The 6,453-nt window shown below is 44.2% G+C and overlaps 1 protein-coding gene across 2 annotated transcripts in view; it reads left to right on the top strand.

Moving 5' to 3' along the window:
* The window catches only part of LOC111949662 (phenylalanine--tRNA ligase beta subunit), a 30,114-nt gene that overhangs the window by 22,418 nt on the left and 1,243 nt on the right, over positions 1-6,453 (top strand). The window contains exon 17 of one of the 2 annotated variants that reach the window (XM_023967012.2): positions 465-658. The exons of the other annotated variant lie outside the window; for it this stretch is intronic. The gene's annotated coding sequence lies outside the window, so the exon portion shown is untranslated. Of the gene's footprint in view, positions 1-464; positions 659-6,453 lie in introns of those variants that run through there. 2 annotated transcript variants of the gene reach the window in all.

Here is a 6,453-nt window from a genome sequence, read left to right on the forward strand (position 1 = left end):
GTGTCGAGGTAAAATGTACATGTAGGTAGAGTAGAGTTATTAAAGTGACTAACTATTCCACACATCTGAGAATAAGTTATATCTCATTATCTCTTGAGTCTCTCTCTTCTGTGGAACATTTATTCAGAGACTACACTTTTAACGTTATTTCACTGGACCACTGAGAAGCCTCATCACCCCCTCTTCTGTTTCCCACTTCAGATTCCACCTTCTTCCCTGGTCGCTGTGCTGAGATCTTTGCACGCGGGAAGAGCATAGGACGCCTGGGTCCTTCACCCTAATGTCATCAACCACTTTGAGCTACCATGCCATGCTCCGCCCTGGACATCGACATCGAGTCCTTCCTGTGATGTCACAACCACACCCTGGGTGTGATGTCAACCCAGACACACACCGAACTTGAAAGACCACCAACTCATCAACCAACACAGGTTAATTTATCATGCTCAGTCCATCCAACACAGGTTAATTTACTCATGCTCAGTCCATCCCAACACAGGTTAATTTACTCATGCTCAGTCCATCCCAACACAGGTTAATTTACTCATGCTCAGTCCATCCAACACGGGTTCATTTACTCATGCCAGTCCATCCCAACACGGGTTAATTTACTCATGCCCAGTCCATCCCAACACGGGTTAATTTACTCATGCCCAGTCCATCCCAACACGGTTAATTACTCATGTCAGTCCATCCCAACACAGGTTAATTACTCATGCTCAGTCCATCCCAACACGGGTTCATTTACTCATGCTCAGTCCATCCCAACACGGGTTCATTACTCATGCCCAGTCCATCCCAACACGGGTTTCATTTACTCATGCCCAGTCCATCCCAACACGGGTCATTTACTCATGCCCAGTCCATCCCAACACGGGTTCATTTACTCATGCTCAGTCCATCCCAACACGGTTCATTTACTCATGCTCACCATCCCAACACAGGTTAATTTACTCATGCTCAGTCCATCCCAACACGGGTTCATTTACTCATGCCCAGTCCATCCCAACACAGGGTTCCCAGCTCCAGCAGAGTACAGGCCCAACCCGCTCCAGCGGAACTCACGTTTTCACGCAAATCTCCCGTTGACATCACATTGAAAGCTTGAGATGAGTAAAGTGCAAAAGTTAGGATTCGGGCCCAAATTAATTGTTCAGTTGATATCATGCAAGGTATTTCTGGGACAAATGTACATCAGTGTATGAAGTAACCATAGAAACTTTTGGCTGGTACAGTGCATTCGGAAAGTATTGACCCCTTGACCTTTTCCACATTTTTGTTACATTACGCCTTATTCTTAAATGGATTCCATATACAGTGGGGAGAACAAGTATTTGATACACTGCCGATTTTGCAGTTTTCCTACTTACAAAGCATGTAGAGGTCTGTAATTTTTATCATAGGTACACTTCAACTATGAGAGACGGAACTTAAAACAAAAATCCAGAAAATCACATTGTATGATTTTTAAGTAATAATTTGCATTTTATTGCATGACATAAGTATTTGATACATCAGAAAAGCAGAACTTAATATTTGGTACAGAAACCTTTGTTTGCAATTACAGAGATCATACGTTTCCTGTAGTTCTTGACTAGGTTTGCACACACTGCAGCAGGGATTTTGGCCCACTCCTCCCTACAGATCTTCTCCAGATCCTTCAGTTTCGGGGCTGTCGCTGGGCAATACGGACTTTCAGCTCCCTCCAAAGATTTTCTATTGGGTTCAGGTCTGGAGACGGCTAGCACTCCAGGACCTTGAGATGCTTCTTACGGAGCCACTCCTTAGTTGCCATGGCTGTGTGTTTCGTGTCGTTGTCATGCTGGAAGACCCAGCCACGACCTATCTTCAATGCTCTTACTGAGGGAAGGAGGTTGTTGGCCAAGATCTCGCGATACATGGCCCCATCCATCCTCCCTCAATACGTGCATCGTCCTGTCTCCCTTTGCAGAAAAGCATCCCAAAGAATGATGTTTCCACCTCCATGCTTCACGGTTGGGATGGTGTTCTTGGGGTTGTACTCATACTTCTTCTCCTCCAAACACGGCGAGTGGAGTTAGACCAAAAAGCTCTATTTTTGTCTCATCAGACCACATGACCTTCTCCCATTCCTCCTCTGGATCATCCAGATGGTCATTGGCAAACTTCAGACAGGCCTGGACATGCACTGGCTTAAGCAGGGGACCTTGCGTGCGCTGCAGGATTTTAATCCATGACGGCGTAGTGTGTTACTAATGGTTTTCTTGAGAACTGTGGTCCAGCTCTCTTCAGGTCATTGACCAGGTCCTGCCGTGTAGTTCTGGGCTGATCCCTCACCTTCCTCATGATCATTGATGCCCACGAGGTGAAATCTTGCATGGAGCCCCAGACCGAGGGTGATTGACCGTCATCTTGAACTTCTTCCATTTTCGAATAATTGCGCCAACAGTTGTTCCTTCTCACCAAGCTGCTTGCCTATTGTCCTGTAGCCCATCCCAGCCTTGTGCAGGTCTACAATTTTATCCCTGATGTCCTTACACAGCTCTCTGGTCTTGGCCATTGTGGAGAGGTTGGAATCTGTGTGATTGAGTGTGTGGACAGGTGTCTTTTATACAGGTAACGAGTTCAAACAGTGCAGTTAATACAGGTAATGAGTGGAGAACAGGAGGGCTTCTTAAAGAAAAACTAACAGGTCTGTGAGAGCCGGAATTCTTACTGGTTGGTAGGTGATCAAATACTTATGTCATGCAATAAAATGCAAATTAATTATTTAAAAATCATACAATGTGATTTTCTGGATTTTTGTTTTAGATTCCGTCTCTCATAGTTGAAGTGTACCTATGATAAAAATTACAGACCTCTACATGCTTTGTAAGTAGAAAAACTGCCAAAATCGGCAGTGTATCAAATACTTGTTCTCCCCACTGTATAATATATTTTTAAAGGAAATATCACATTTACATAGTATTCAGACCCTTTACTCAGTACTTTTGTTGAAGCACTTTTGTCAGCGATTACAGCCTCAAGTCTTCTTGGGTATGATGCTACAAGCTTGGCACACCTCTATTTGGGGAGTTTCTCAAATCTTTCTCTGCAGATCCTCTCAAGCTCTGTCAGGTTGGCTGGGGAGTGTCGCTGCACAGCTATTTTCAGGTCTCTCAAGAGATGTTCGATTGGGTTTCAGTCTGGGCTCTGGCTGGGACACTCAAGGACATTCAAAGACTTGTCCGAAGCCACTCCGCGTTGTCTTGGCTGTGTGCTTAGGAATGTTCGCCCCGTCTGAGGTCCTGAGCGCTCTGGAGCAGGTTATCATCAAGGATCTCTCGTTACTTTGCTCCGTTCATCTTTCCTCGAAAGACTAGTCTCCCAGTCCCTGCTGCTGAAAAACATCCCCACAGCATGATGCTGCACCACCATGCTTCACCGTAGGGATAGTGCCTGGTTCCTTCAGATGTGAATGCTTGGCATGCAGGCCAAAGAGTTCAATCAGTTCAATCTTGTTTCTGAGGGTCTTTAGGTGCCTTTTGGCAAACTCCAAGCGGGCAGTCATGTGCCTTTTACTGAGGAGTGGCTTCCGTCCGGCCACTCTACCAAAAGGCCTGATTGGTGGAGTGCTGCAGAGATGGTTGACCATCGGTTCTTGGTCACCTCCGTGACCAAGGCCCTTCATTCCCGATTGCTCAATTTGGCAAGGTGCCAGCTCTAGGAAGAGTCTTGGTGGTTCCAAACGTCTTCATTTTAGAATGATGTAGGCCACTGTGTTTTTGGGACCTTCAATGCTGCAGACATTTTTTCCCCAGATCTGTGCCTCGACACAATCCTGACTCGGAGCTCTACGGACAATTCCTTCGACCTCATGGCTTGTTTTTGCTCTGACATGCACTGTCAAATGTGGGATCTTGTATAGACAGGTTTGTGCCTTTCCAAATCATGTCCAATCAATTGGATTTACCACCAATCAAGTTGTAGAACATCCAAGATGATCAATCGAAACAGGATGCACCTGAGCTCAATTTCGAGTCTCATAGCAAAGGGTCTGAAGATATTTGTATTTTACATTTTTTATACATTTTCTAAAAACCTGTTTTCGCTTTGTCATTATAGGTATTGTGTGTTAGATTGAGGGGATCTTTAAAAACATTTTTTTTTTTTTAGAATAAGGCTGTAATGTAACAAAATTGGAAAGAGGTCTGATATTTTCAGAAGCACTACATAAAATGGGGCTATTTTTATCTCCATGGTAATTAAAATGTACATGAGACATCAGTCTGTGAATTCACTGCAGTCCTGTTTCACATGAGCTTTTAACCCATATACTGTACCATTGAAAGACATTGCTCTGAGCAATCATTTCAATTCCAGTCATTTACATTAAAGGTTTGTCTTACAGTGCAATAGGCCTATATGCTGTATGAGTGTAAATAACAGGAAGCCACAGCTGTTGTTCAACAGGTTTTATTTTTGACTTACATGGTCTTGTTAGGTGGGCGAATGCTCTTGGGCGGAGCTTCATCTACTTAATGAAAGATACAACAGGACATAAACTCTGACATACTGTACAATGCAGTACTGTAATTATGCAGATGTTGCTTAGGTATGGTTGTGGTAGTGAGAGGAAGGAGATATGAAGAACTTACAAAAGTGAAGGGATAAACCGGTCAAATAACAAATAATGCAAATAACATGTTGCAAATAAAATTKGTGTAATTCAGATTATTTTTATTTGTCTTCAGTCTTTCAAAGTTACACAATGTGTGAAATARAGAATCAATGTACAAATGTCACAAATATACAAGGCACATTTTTATACAACACTTGCTAGAATCCTGTCATCATTCATGTTATATAGTAACAGCATTGGGTCATAGTGGTCCCAGTACTATGAACAGTCTATTGACCAGAATAGAGTGGACCAGGCCTATGAATGTATAGGTGGTGAATTTATATGGCACCTCAATCTCCTTCCTTCTCCTTACGTCTGTCTTTGACTGACAGTRCATAGCAGGAGTACAGCACCTACAGACTGGCTGTCTTCACCATCTGTCGAGACGCCACAACACCCACCACAAAGCGGCACTGCRCAGGGCTAAGCCACCCAGTGTCAGTGCTGGCAGGGGTACGGGTAGCACCKCCTGGGGCTTAAACGTCACCCCCAGCCTCTCATTTACCCAGTAGCCCACAGAACAGCCTGCATTCACCTCCAGGATGGTGGTGTACTGGTCCAGCTTGGGGTAGGTGTAGCTCAGGAAGAAGACCAGTACCAATGCCCCGAGTGGGGAGGTGAGCTGGAGCCGGTCAAATGTTTCTCAGTATGGATAGGTGACCACTATCAATGTGGCTGAGATTAAAGCACCACAGATCACATCCTGAAACCAGCAGGGAGGGGGAGTGTATATTTTGTACATGTATTTGATACATTTTTGCAACTGCTTAGACAGACATATTCATAGTAGCCTGAAGGGTGACGTGGTCTTTATGGTGATGAAGTGCTAGTCTGAGTCAGAAGAGGCTGGTGGGAGGAGCTATAGGAGACAGGCTCATTGTAATGGCTGGAATGGAATTAKTGTAACAGAGTCATACATTTGGTTTCCATATGTTTGATACCGTTCCATTTATTTCATTCCAGCCATTACAATGAGCCTGTCCTCCTATAGCTCCTCCCACCAGCCTCCTCTGGTCTGAGTGTTGCTCTGGAACCTCTGTTATCTCAACTTTACAGGTCATAATGAACTACTTATTCTTATGTAATGGCATGATGAATGTCAAAGTGAAAGGCAGGTCCCCCTAGCTAACAGTGCCAGCCAGACATACAGTATGAATAATAAATACTGTATTGGGTCTGAATGTTTTATACAGTACTTTATATAGTGCTGTCGGGGCAGAGCAGAGGAAGAGACTCACCAGATCAGAATGCATGCCTGTGTACAGATGCCTCAGACACACCTACACAGACAACACCACCGCCACAAGCAGACCCACTTCAAACTGGAATTGTGGACAGAATATATAGGTACACACAAATCACACTCAGACGTGGCTACACACACTACTACAAAATACACAACTATCTGATGAGACGTTCTCTGATACTTTGATAAATAAGGGATACAATCTGAAAACCTCCGTTTGGGACTGTCAGACTGACGGTGTAACCAAGAAATTCCCAACATTCTTCCATACATAGTCGGAACGTGCTTAATCCTGCTAGCCAATAGGAGGGAAATGTACGTATTGTTTATACACCTATCCAATTCCTCCAGGTCTACACGGCTCTAGGGGTAGGGGTTGTTTCTGGGCAGGGCCATGCTCTTATCTTCCACTTCGTGCTCACCTTTTCTCTTTTCCTCTGTCTATCCTTTTCTTCTTGTTGATATTTGTCCTCCATTAGCCAGTCCCCCTAAGACAACTACAGCTATCTGTCATCCATCTATTCTGCCACTTTTTACTCATGTCTGTCCATCTCCCCTTCCCTCT

The sequence above is a fragment of the Salvelinus sp. IW2-2015 genome, linkage group LG22 (genome assembly GCF_002910315.2).
Source record: "Salvelinus sp. IW2-2015 linkage group LG22, ASM291031v2, whole genome shotgun sequence".
Taxonomy (NCBI): domain Eukaryota; kingdom Metazoa; phylum Chordata; class Actinopteri; order Salmoniformes; family Salmonidae; genus Salvelinus; species Salvelinus sp. IW2-2015.